Consider the following 13178-nt stretch of genomic DNA (forward strand, 5'->3'; position numbering starts at 1 on the left):
CAAAATCATATGGCTTTGGATTATCTCCTAGCCAAAGAAGGAGGGACATGCGCTTTGATTGGTGAAGAATGCTGTATGTATATCCCGGATAATTCAGAAGAGATCAGCAGTCTAGTTGAATATATTAAGAGGAAGGTAATAGAGTACAAACAAACTATTGGCCGGGGCGGTACCACCTTGTGGAACTGGGCATCTGGATGGTTGGGATCCCTCGGAAGATCCTTGGTACAGGGTTTGATCATATTCTTGCTGATAATCTTTACCCTATACCTTTTATTTGTATTAGTTAAGTATTGCTGTGCCAGGTTGGGAAAAACAGTGTTACCGACCAAGACCACTGCTAGGGTTATGGTAGCAACAACTACTGAAGGTTCTAGTGTGGAAATGGAAGTAGAAAGACTATGCAAGATTAGAATGGATTAAGTTGTCCTTGTGAAGGACAAAAAGGAGGGAATGTGGAAATGTACTTTTAAAGTTGCACTTCCTGTTACATGTACCCTTTGGCAATGAAACAAAATGGAGTCCCGGTCCTCCCAGAAGCCCCTGCAGTGAACAGTCTGCTTCTGCATAAACATGCTAACTTTGACTGAAACTGCTGATAGCTGATTAATTGAGAAAAGCAGGAGCCATCTGTATGAGCGAGGGAACCTTGAATATACCCACCCAGCTGGAGGCTTAACCACCAGATAACAGAATGTCCTGTTGGAATAAGTACTACCCATTGTACTCCCCTGTACCACTAATAACCTATTGCTATGCTAGACCTTAGAAGGACTAGATAAAGGTTGTATAGATATGTAAAGACTCAAACAAGGATGTGGTACTAATTAAATTGGAGAACTCTTTATCTGTATTTGCTGACCGCAAGGGCAGAACCGATACACGTGATAGAACCATAACTTGTTTGTTCTACTGTATAAAGATATTGTAAGTTTGTACCACTGTGGGAGTTTTCGCTTAGCCTTTGACTGAGCGAGACTCTTCCTTGCTGCAAGTAAAGCTTATTAAAGGAACATCTACCGGAGCTGATTGTGTCAGAGTCTTATATTGAGAGTCGAGATTTCGACACACTCGCATCGAAGACAAGAGTTTCGGTTAAGGAGATCTTCGAAATTCATCTTCCAACGGGCACTGACAGCCTCTCTGTCCTTGATGAGTACCTCACTGTTCTTGGCCCTAAGTGGGGTAGAGCCTTGGGTGCTTGGGCCGTAGGTGGACTTGACTGCGCTGAAAGAATCCTCGCACGCTAACATGCAAGCCGTAATCCTGACCAACGCATCCACCACAAACTCAATCCATGAGCAGGCAGGGAAGTGGAGCTGAGTCCATGATCAGATCAGCCATGATCATATTGAATGACGGAGCAGGCTCGAGGGGTGCCAAATGGCCGACTCCTGCTCCTATTTCTTATGTTCTTACACGGAGCCCAAGAAGGGCGCAATTGCCTGCATTTCAAAGTAATTCACTATGTGTAAAACAATGCTGACCCAAGAGTCCTATCTTGCTCTGCACCAGAATGATTGACACTGGAAAGACCTGGGTACATCACAGGCTGCCTGGGGCGCGGTACGTGATGACGTCACAGGCTGCCTGGGGCGCGGTACGCGCTGACGCCACAGGCTGCAAGGCGCGCGGGACGCGCTGACGTCAGCCCGTTAGTTCGCGCCGCTTCCGCCGTTTGTCCCGGTGAGTAACCGTCGCTCTGGTGAGGCCTGGGTCCGGGCTTTGGGCTGCGCGTCTTGGCCCAGCTGTCTGTTCAGTGTGTTAATTTGTGGTGGCGGGAGAGCGGGGCCGGGGGAGCGACCCCGACCGGACCCGTTACCCTCCCAGACCCGGATCGGACCCGTTACCCCCCCAGACCCCGACCGGGCCAGGGTCACCCCCCCCTCCCCAGACCCCGACCGGGCCAGGGTCACCCCCCCCCTCCCCAGACCCCGACCGGACCCGTTACCCCCCCTGACCCCGACCGGGCCCGTTACCCCCCCCCCCCCCAAGACACGGACCGGGCCAGGGTTACCCCCAAGACACGGACCGGGCCAGGGTTACCCCCAAGACACGGACCGGGCCAGGGTTACCCCCAAATCACGGACCGGACCAGGGTTACCCCCAAATCACGGACCGGGCCAGGGTTACCCCCAAGACACGGACCGGGCCAGGGTTACCCCCAAATCACGGACTGGGCCAGGGTTACCCCCAAGACACGGACCAGGCCAGGGTTACCCCCAAGACACGGACCGGGCCAGGGTTACCCTCAGACACGGACCGGACCAGGGATACCCCCAGGGACAGGTCCGGATCAGGGGTACCCCCAGAGACAGGTCCAGGCCAGGGTTACCCCCGGACCTGGGTCCAGGTCAGGATTACCCCCAGACCTGGATCCAGGCCAGGATTACCCCCAGACACGGGTTCAGGCTAGGGATACCCCCAGACACGGATCCGGACCAAGGTTGCCCCCAGACACAGGCCAAGTCAGGGTTGCCACCAGACATGGGCTGGACCAGGGTCGTCGACGGACACTGGTCAGAACCAGGGATACCTCTAGACACGGGACCAGACTAGGTTTACCTCCAGACATGGGTGGCCGGACCAGGGTTACCCCCAGACACGGGCCAGATCAGGGTCACTCCCAGACATGGGCCGGATCAGGCTTACCCCCAGACAGGAGCCAGACCAGGGTTGCCATCAGACGTGCGTCGGACCAGGGTTACCCCCAGACACGAGTCGGATCAGGCTTACCCCCAGACAGGAGCCGGACCAGGGTTGCCACCAGACGTGCGTCTGTCCAGCGTCCACAGGCACTGGCTGGATCAGGCTTACCCCCAGACAGGAGCCGGACCAGGGTTATCCTCCGACACGGGTCGGACCAGGGTCAACAGACGCCGGCCAGACCAGGCTTACCCCCAGACAGAAGCCGGACCAGGGTTACCCTCCGACACGGGTCGGACCAGGGTCAACAGACGCCGGCCGGACCAGGCTTAACCCCAGACAGGAGCCGGACCAGGGTTACCCTCCAACATGGGTCGGAACAGGGTCCACAGATACGGGTTGGACCAGAGTTACCCTCCGACAGGGGCCAGACCAAGGTTACCCTCCGACAGAGTCCGGACCAGGGTTCCCAGACACGAGCCGGACCAGGGTTACCCCCAGACAGGGACCGGACCAGGGTTACCCCCAGACAGGGGCCGGACCAAGATTACCCCCAGACAGGGGCTGGACCAGGGTTACCCTTAGACAGGGGCCGGACCAGGTTTACCCTTAGACAGGGGCCGGACCAGGGTTTCCAGACAGTGGCCGGACCAGGGTTCCCAGACAGGGGCCGGACCAGGGTTACCCTCAGACACTGGTTCGGACCAGCGTTACCCCCAGACATGGATTCGGACCAACGTCACCCCGAGACACTGCACCAGTCCAGGGTTACCTTCAGAGAAGAGGCTGAACCAGGGTTACTCCCAGTGTCTGAGCTGGACCTGAATTCCCTCCAGACACTGTACTGGCCCAGGGCTACCACCAGACATGGAGTCGGACCAGGGTTTAAACCCTCAGAAATGAGCCGGACCAGGATTACTTCCAGACATGGGCCAGACCAGGGTTACCCCCAGACACACAGTTGGACCAGAGCTGACCTCAGATACCAATTGGGCCGGGGTTACCCTCGGACACATGGTTGGACCAGCACTGCCCCCAGACAGCTAACGGTCCCGAGTTCTCCCCAGATACAAACTGGGCCAAGGTTACCTCCAGACCAGAGTTACCCCCAGCCACAGCGCCCGACCAAGGTTTCCCTTAATGTACCCACTCGTGCTTAAATAGCCTGCTGACAGCGTCTGCCTCAAGCTTACAGATGGTTAACGGCAATTTGAGCAAGGTACTGGAGGGTGTTCGTGGAGCTTTATCCCAGAAAGGTATTGGCTTTTATGAGAAGGGGAGCAGGGAAAATTGGCAACAACAAACTAAAAAAATGAGATAGGAACATGAAGAAAAGCCAGGAAGGGCTGAAATATATCTTTTTTGGCTGTATGATCCAAACTTAGATCATTTTTTGGCTGCTTTCCTCATGTTCCTTGTGATTGTGGACCTGAGGCATAAAACTGTCACTGACTTGACACAAGTTGGCAACTTCACTTGAAGAATAGCTGATGTGGGGAATGGAATCAGTACCCTGTATTCTGAGGTTGGAGCTGAGGTATGTTATTGGGCAGAGTGGAGAGACCTTTATCCTGGATCTATAAGCAGATTCATATTTGCTGATGAATCCGAGATGGACTAGCGCACAAGCAGAATCCTGTGATCTCCATATGCCACTGTTTATTTTAGTTGGCAATGTTGCTGCTAAAGACTATTTGGAAGCCAGAGATCCACAGTTTCCATTGGCACAAATGAGGGAATCCAACATTCCTGATGGCCGAGATTCCAAGAATCACAAAAAAGTTGGTCTCCTGTCACAACAACAAACGTTGGATGCTTTATATTTACATATATCACCGAACTTCATTGTTGCTGGGTCAAAATCCTGGAACTCCTTGCCTAACGGCACTGTGGGAGTACCTTCACCACTTGAGTTGCAACGGTTCAAGAAAATGGTCCTCTACCACCTTCTGCAGGGGGACTAGGGATGGGTAAAACGAGCTGGCTATGCCAGCGACACCAACATGAATAAAAAGACTAAGGGTGCCTGACCAACCATGGCAGAGATTCACTTTTATTGTTGCACCCTTCAGGCGTGATAGCTCTCCCTGCTCTGGGAATGCGTGATGCTGACATTGGGTGCCATGAAGTGGAAGGTGTTCTAATCTCGAGCACTGACATCCCTCATTTGATGAGTAGCAAACATCTGTCACCCATATTTCAAGAACCTACCGCGCTATTTCTCATTCTCACCTCCTGAGAATCCATTTACTGCTAAATCAGGAATTTGAGGCACTTCTCTTGAATGCTTCAACAGTGTCAGCATTCACTGCATGAGGTGCGCTTTCTACAAGTTAGCATGAAATTGTTCTATAAGTTTAGCTTATAGTCATGTCTTATTTGAGAGGTCAATTAGTCAAAATTCTGGACATTCCAGCAATGCTTTTCTGGGATATGAAAAGAGCTGTTCTGTTTGAATCTAAGAGTCAGATGGAAAATTTCTGGGAGAAACAACTACCCACTTTGAAACTCCTGAGATAGAGGTCAAATCTCATGAGATAGAGATAATCTAAATTAGCCTCCTGCATTGGGATAATATTTAATAGAAAAACACTGCGTAATATAAAAGTTATTTAGTACTTAGAGATGCAATCCTTTCATTATTTTTCCACTTGTGGCGTTAGATGGAAAGACCTGCTGTAAATATAGCGCTAAATCGCTTATTTGCTTGTTTGATTTAATTAAATTAGCTTAAACTGAAAACAAAGTCTGAAAATGTAATACATTATTCGCTCATTGATGATGAGAAATCCAACAAAGGAGTTCCAGGATTTTGACCCAGCGGCAATGAAGTTCGGTGATATATGTAAATATAAAGCATCCAACGTTTGTTGTTGTGACAGGAGACCAACTTTTTTGTGATTCTTGGAATCTCGGCCATCAGGAATGTTGGATTCCCTCATTTGTGCCAATGGAAACTGTGGATCTCTGGCTTCCAAATGGTCTTTAGCAGCAACATTGCCAACTAAAATAAGTGCAGAAGCAAAAAATAATAGAAACATAGAAAATAGTTTCAGGAGTAGGCCATTCGGTGCTTCGAGCCTGCACTGCCATTCAATGAGTTCATGGCTGAACATGCAACTTCAGTACCCCATTCCTGCTTTCTCGCCATACCCCTTGATCTCCCTAGTAGTAAGGACGACATCTAACTCCTTTTTGAATATATTTAGTGAATTGGCCTCAACAACTTTCTGTGGTAGAGAATTCCACAGGTTCACCACTCTCTGGATGAAGAAGTTTCTCCTCATCTCGGTCCTAAATGGCTTACCCCTTATCCTTAGACTGTGATCCCTGGTTCTGGACTTCCCCAACATTGGGAACATTCTTCCTGCATCTAATCTGTCTAAACCCGTCAGAATTTTAAACGTTTCTATGAGGTCCCCTCTCATTCTTCTGAACTCCAGTGAATACAAGCCCAGTTGATCCAGTCTTCCTTGATATGTCAATTCCGCCATCCCGGGAATCAGTCTGGTGAACCTTCGCTGCACTCCCTCAATAGCAAGAATGTCCTTCCTCAAGTTAGAAGACCAAAACTGTACACAATACTCCAGGTGTGGCCTCACCAAGGCCCTGTACAACTGTAGTAACACCTCCCTGCCCCTGTACTCAGATACCCTTGCTATGTGAGGTCATCCACCTTGGGGGGGAAAAAAAAACAGTAAAAGGGAATATTATTTGAATGGGGAGAAATTACAACATGCTGCGGTGCAGAGGGACCTGGGGGTCCTTGTGCATGAAACTCTTTGAGTCTACCTGCAAAAACAAAAAACATTAAACCGTGCCACCCGACCTGGGTGACACACCAGACATTTACAAGGCCCTTTTTTTCTCCCCCCCCCCCCCCCCCTTTTTTTTTTGTTTTTCTTTTTCTTTTTTTTTTGGGCACTAAAATCACAATTTTCCCCAGTGCCCCCTATAAAAGGGAAGGGGGACACTAAAAGCACCGGCAATTAAAACAAATTAAACTTTAAAACGTAAAATCAAATTAAAATTTGGTTGCCGGGCGTGATGATGCACTCCAGTCCCTCCGGTGCCCACCTCTCGCGGAAGGCCGCGAGCGTACCGGTGGACACCGCGTGCTCCTTCGAACCCATGCCCCCGAAGAGACTGGAGCCTTAATCCAGCGCCTTAGACCGCTCGGCCACGCTACCGGCTATCCTTGTGCATGAAACCCAAAAAAGTTAGTTTGCAGGTGCAGCAGGTAATCAGGAAGGCGAATGGAATGTTGGCCTTCATTGCGAGAGGGATGGAGTACAAAAGCAGGGAGGTCCCGCTGCAACTGTACAGGGTATTGGTGAGGCCGCACCTGGAGTACTGCGTGCAGTTTTGGTCACCTTACTTAAGGAAGGATATACTAGCTTTGGAGGGGGTACAGAGACGATTCACTTGGCTGATTCCGGAGATGAGGGGGTTACCTTATGATGATAGATTGAGTAGACTGGGTCTTTACTCGTTGGAGTTCAGAAGGCTGAGGGGTGATCTTATAGAAACATTTAAAATAATGAAAGGAATAGACAAGATAGAGGCAGAGAGATTGTTTCCACTGGTTGGGAAGACTAGAACTAGGGGGCACAGCCTCAAAATAGGGGGGACCAATTTAAAACCGAGTTGAGAAGGAATTTCTTCTCCCAGAGGGTTGTGAATCTGTGGAATTCTCTGCCCAAGGAAGCAGTTGAGGCTAGCTCATTGAATGTATTCAAATCACAGATAGATAGATTTTTAACCAATAAGGGAATTAAGGGTTATGGGGAGCGGGCGGGTAAGTGGAGCTGAGTCCACGGCCAGATCAGCCATAATCTTGTTGAGTGGCGGAGCAGGCTAGATGGCCTACTCCTGTTCCTAATTCTTGTGTTCTTATGGTTATGTAAGAACAAATATTTGGGCAAATTGCTGCGGTGCATAAACTATAGAGCTGTAATAGTGGGGGATTTCAACTACCCTAATATTAACTTGGAAAAAGGGGTAGAGGGTGTGCAAATCCTAAAATGCGTTCAGGAGAACTTCTTTCGCCAGTATGTAACAAGCCCAACAAGGGAGAGGACGGTTCTGGACTTGGTTTTGGAGAATGAAGAGAGGCAGGTGGAAGGGGTATCAGTGGGAGAGCATGTAGGTGCTGGTGATCATAATTCATTAAGATTTAGGGTTGTTATGGAAAAGGACAAAGGGAGACCTAGAATAAAAGTTCTCAATATGGTGCCTTCCCCTGGTGACTTACCAGGGGAAGGCACCAGCAGTCAGGTTCATGGCACCGTGGGTGGCTCTGCTGCACAGAAGGGAGAGAAAAAGAGTGGGAGAGCTATAGTGATAGGGGACTCTATTGTAAGGGGAATAGATAGGAGTTTCTGCGGCCGCAACCGAGACTCCAGGATGGTATGTTGCCTCCCTGGTGCAAGGGTCAAGGATGTCTTGGAGCGGCTGCAGAGCATTCTGGAGAGGGACGGTGAACAGCCAGTTGTCGTGGTACATGTAGGTACCAACGATATAGGTAAGAAGCGGGAAGAGGTCCTACAAGCTGAATTTAGGGAGCTAGGAGTTAAATTAAAAAGTAGGACCTCAAAGGTAGTAATCTCTGGATTGCTACCAGTGCCACGTGCTAATCAGAGTAGAGGGAGCAGGATAGTTAGAATAAATACGTGGCTTGAGCAGTGGTGCAAGAGGGAGGGATTCAAATTCCTGGGACATTGGAACCAGTTCTGGGGGAAGTGGGACCTGTACAAAAGGGACGATCTGCACTTGGGCAGGACTGGAACTGATGTCCTCGGGGTAACATTTGCTAATGCAGTTCAGGAGTGTTTAAACTAATATGGCAGGGGGATGCGAACCTATGCAGCGAGATAGGGCGAAGTAATATGGAGTCAGAAACAGATGGTAGAAAGCAATAGTGGAAGGCCGAGTAAACAAAGGCAAGAAACAAAAAGGGTCACACTACATCATAATTCTAAAAGGACAAAGGGTGTTAAAAAAACAAGCCTGAAGGCTTTGTGTCTTAATGCAAGGAGTATCCGTAATAAGGTGGATGAATTAACTGTGCAAATAGATGTTAACAGATATGATGTGATTGGGATTACAGAGACGTGGCTCCAGGATGATCAGGGCTGGGAACTCAACATCCATGGGTATTCAACATTCAGGAAGGATAGAATAAAAGGAAAAGGAGGTGGGGTAGCATTGCTGGTTAAAGAGGAAATTAATGCAATAGTTAGGAAGGACATTAGCTTGGATGATGTGGAATCTATATGGGTAGAGCTGCAGAATACCAAAGGGCAAAAAACGTTAGTGGGAGTTGTGTACAGACCTCCAAACAGTAGTAGTGATGTTGGGGAGGGCATCAAACAGGAAATTAGGGGTGCGTGCAATAAAGGTGCAGCAGTTATCATGGTTGACTTTAATATGCATACAGATTGGGCTAACCAAACTGGAAGCAATACGGTGGAGGAGGATTTCCTGGAGTGCATAAGGGATGGTTTTCTAGACCAATATGTTGAGGAACCAACGAGGGGGGAGGCCATCTTAGACTGGGTGTTGTGTAATGAGAGAGGATTAATTAGCAATCTCGTTGTGCGAGGCCCCTTGGGAAAGAGTGACCATAATATGGTGGAATTCTATATTAGGATGGAGAATGAAACAGTTAATTCACAGACCATGGTCCAGAACTTAAAGAAGAGACCGCATGGATGAACTACAACAATTGTACATCCCTGTCTGGTGTAAAAATAAAAAAAGGAAGGTGGCTCAACCGTGGCTATCAAGGGAAATCAGGGATAGTATTAAAGCCAAGGAAGTGGCATACAAATTGGCTAGAAATAGCAGTGAACCCGGGGACTGGGAGAAATTTAGAACTCAGCAGAGGAGGACAAAGGGTTTCATTAGGGCAGGGAAAATAGAGTACGAGAGGAAGCTTGCAGGGACCATTAAGACGGACTGCAAAAGTTTCTATAGATATGTAAAGAAGGGTAACTTTGAAGGTTTGAGGCGTGAATTGGCTAGGATAGATTGGCGAATGATACTTAAGGGGTTGACTGTGGATGTACAATGGCAGACATTTAGAGACCGCATGGATGAACTACAACAATTGTACATCCCTGTCTGGTGTAAAAATAAAAAAAGGAAGGTGGCTCAACCGTGGCTATCAAGGGAAATCAGGGATAGTATTAAAGCCAAGCAAGTGGCATACAAATTGGCCAGAAATAGCAGTGAACCCGGGGACTGGGAGAAATTTAGAACTCAGCAGAGGAGGACAAAGGGTTTGATTAGGGCAGGGAAAATAGAGTACGAGATGAAGCTTGCAGGGACCATTAAGACGGACTGCAAAGGTTTCTATAGATATGTAAAGAGAAAAAGGTTAGTAAAGACAAACGTAGGTCCCCTGCAGTCAGAATCAGGGGAAGTCATAACAGGGAACAAAGAAATGGCAGACCAATTGAACAAGTACTTTGGTTCAGTATTCACTAAGGAGGACACAAACAACCCCCCGGATATAAAAGGGGTCAGAGGGTCTAGTAAGAAGGAGGAACTGAGGGAAATCCTTATTAGTCGGGAAATTGTGTTGGGCAAATTGATGGGATTTAAGGCCGATAAATCCCCAGGGCCTGATGGACTGCATCCCAGAGTGCCTAAGGAGGTGGCCTTGGAAATAGCGGATGCATTGACGGTCATTTTTCAACATTCCATAGATTCTGGATCAGTTCCTATGGAGTGGAGGGTAGCCAATGTAACCCCACTTTTTGAAAAAGGAGGGAGAGAGAAAACAGGGAATTATAGACCGGCCAGCCTGATATCAGTAGTGGGTAAAATGATGGAATCAATTATTAAGGATGTCATAGCAGCGCATTTGGAAAGAGGTGACATGATAGGTCCAAGTCAGCATGGATTTGTGAAAGGGAAATCATGCTTGACAAATCTTCTGGGATTTTTTGAGGATGTTTCCAGTAGAGTGGACAAGGGAGAACCAGTTGATGTGGTGTATTTGGACTTTCAGAAGGCTTTCGACAAGGTTCCACACAAGAGATTAATGTGCAAAGTTAAAGCACATGGGATTGGGGGTAGTGTGCTGACGTGGATTGAGAACTGGTTGGCAGACATGAAGCAAAGAGTAGGAGTAAATGGGTACTTTTCAGAATGGCAGGCAGTGACTAGTGGGGTACCGCAAGGTTCTGTGCTGGGGCCCCAGCTGTTTACACTGTACATTAATGATTTAGACGAGGGGATTAAATGTAGTATCTCCAAATTTGCGGATGACACTAAGTTGGGTGGCAGTGTGAGCTGCGAGGAGGATGCTATGAGGCTGCAGAGTGACTTGGATAGGTTAGGTGAGTGGGCAAATGCATGGCAGATGAAGTATAATGTGGATAAATGTGAGGTTATCCACTTTGGTGGTAAAAACAGAGAGACAGACTATTATCTGAATGGTGACAGATTAGGAAAAGGGGAGGTGCAACGAGACCTGGGTGTCATGATCCATCAGTTATTGAAGGTTGGCATGCAGGTACAGCAGGCGGTTAAGAAAGCAAATGGCCTGTTGGCCTTCATAGCGAAGGGATTTGAGTACAGGGGCAGGGAGGTGATACGACAGTTGTACAGGGCCTTGGTGAGGCCACACCTGGAGTATTGTGTACAGTTTTGGTCTCCTAACTTGAGGAAGGACATTCTTGCTATTGAGGGAGTGCAGCGAAGGTTTACCAGACTGATTCCCGGGATGGCGGGACTGACATATCAAGAAAGACTGGATAAACTGGGCTTGTGTTCACTGGAGTTCAGAAGAATGAGAGGGGATCTCATAGAAACGTTTAAAATTCTGAAGGGTTTCGACAGGTTATATGCAGGAAGAATGTTCCCAATGTTGGGGAAGTCCAGAACCAGGGGTCACAGTCTAAGGATAAGGGCTAAGCCATTTAGGACTGAGATGAGGAGAAACTTCTTCACCCAGAGAGTGGTGAACCTGTGGAATTCTCTATCACAGAAAGTTGTTGCGGCCAATTCACTAAATATATTCAAAAAGGAGTCAGATGTCGTCCTTACTACTAGGGGGATCAAGGGGTATGGTGAGAAAGCAGGAATGGGGTACTGAAGTTGCATGTTCAGCCATGAACTCATTGAATGGTGGTGCAGGCGCGAAGGGCCGAATGGCTTACTCCTGCACCTATTTTTTATGTTTCTATGAAGGCCAACATGCCATTTGCTTTCTTAACCGCCTGCTGTACCTGCATGCCAACCTTCAATGACTGATGTACCATGACACCCAGGTCTCGTTACATCTCCCCTTTTCCTAATCTGTCACCATTCAGATAATAGTCTGTCTCTCTGTTTTTACCACCAAAGTGGATAACCTCACATTTATCCACATTCTACTTCATCTGCCATGCATTTGCCCACTCACCTAACCTATCCAAGTCACTCTGCAGCCTCATAGCACCCTCCTCGCAGCTCACACTGCCACCTAACTTAGTGTCATCCGCAAATTTGGAGATACTACATTTAATCCCCTCGTCTAAATCATTAATGTACAATGTAAACATCTGGGTCCCCAGCACAGAACCTTGCGGTACCCCACTAGTCACTGCCTGCTATTCTGAAAAGTACCCATTTACTCCTACTCTTTGCTTCCTGTCTGCAAACCAGTTCTCAATCCACGTCAGCACATTACCCTCAATCCCATGTGCTTTAACTTTGCACATTAATCTCTTGTGTGGGACTTTGTCGAAAGCCTTCTGAAAGTCCAAATACACCACATCAACTGGTTCTCCCTTGTCCACTCTACTGGAAACATCCTCAAAAAATTCCAGAAGATTTGTCAAGCATGATTTCCCTTTCACAAATCCATGCTGACTTGGACCTATCATGTCACCTCTTTCCAAATGCGCTGCTATGACATCCTTAATAATTGATTCCATCATTTTACCCACTACTGATATCAGGCTGACCGGTCTATAATTCCCTGTTTTCTCTCTCCCTCCTTTTTTAAAAAGTGGGGTTACATTGGCTACCCTCCACTCCATAGGAACTGATCCAGAATCTATGGAATGTTGGAAAATGACTGTCAATGAATCCGCTATTTTCAAGGCCACCTCTTAAAGTATTCTGGGATGCAGTCCATCAGGCCCTGGGGATTTATCGGCCTTCAATCCCATCAATTTCCCCAACATAATTTCCCGACTAATAAGGATTTCCCTCAGTTCCTCCTTCTTACTAGACCCTCTGACCCCTTTTATATCCGGAAGGTTGTTTGTGTCCTCCTCAGTGAATACTGAACCAAAGTACTTGTTCAATTGGTCTGCCATTTCTTTGTTCCCTGTTATGACTTCCCCTGATTCTGTCTGCAGGGGACCTACGTTTGTCTTTACTAACTTTTTTCTCTTTCCATATCTATAGAAACTTTTGCAGTCCGTTTTAATGTTCCCTGCAAGCTTACTCTCGGTACTCTATTTTCCCTGCCCTAATCAAAGCCTTTGTCCTCCTCTGCTGAGTTCTAAATTTCTCCCAGTCCCCGGGATCGC

The 13178-nt window shown here is 48.0% G+C and overlaps 1 protein-coding gene across 2 annotated transcripts in view; it reads left to right on the top strand.

The window, feature by feature from the left end:
• The first annotated feature begins 1616 nt into the window (after positions 1-1616).
• The window catches only part of cstf1 (cleavage stimulation factor, 3' pre-RNA, subunit 1), a 37155-nt gene continuing 25593 nt past the window's right edge, over positions 1617-13178 (top strand). The window contains exon 1 of one of the 2 annotated variants that reach the window (XM_070895959.1): positions 1617-1686. The gene's annotated coding sequence lies outside the window, so the exon portion shown is untranslated. Of the gene's footprint in view, positions 1687-2376; positions 3903-13178 lie in introns of those variants that run through there. The other variant, XM_070895960.1, reaches the window with a different exon arrangement.

The sequence above is a fragment of the Pristiophorus japonicus genome, chromosome 12, assembly GCF_044704955.1.
Source record: "Pristiophorus japonicus isolate sPriJap1 chromosome 12, sPriJap1.hap1, whole genome shotgun sequence".
Classification (NCBI taxonomy): Eukaryota; Metazoa; Chordata; class Chondrichthyes; family Pristiophoridae; genus Pristiophorus; species Pristiophorus japonicus.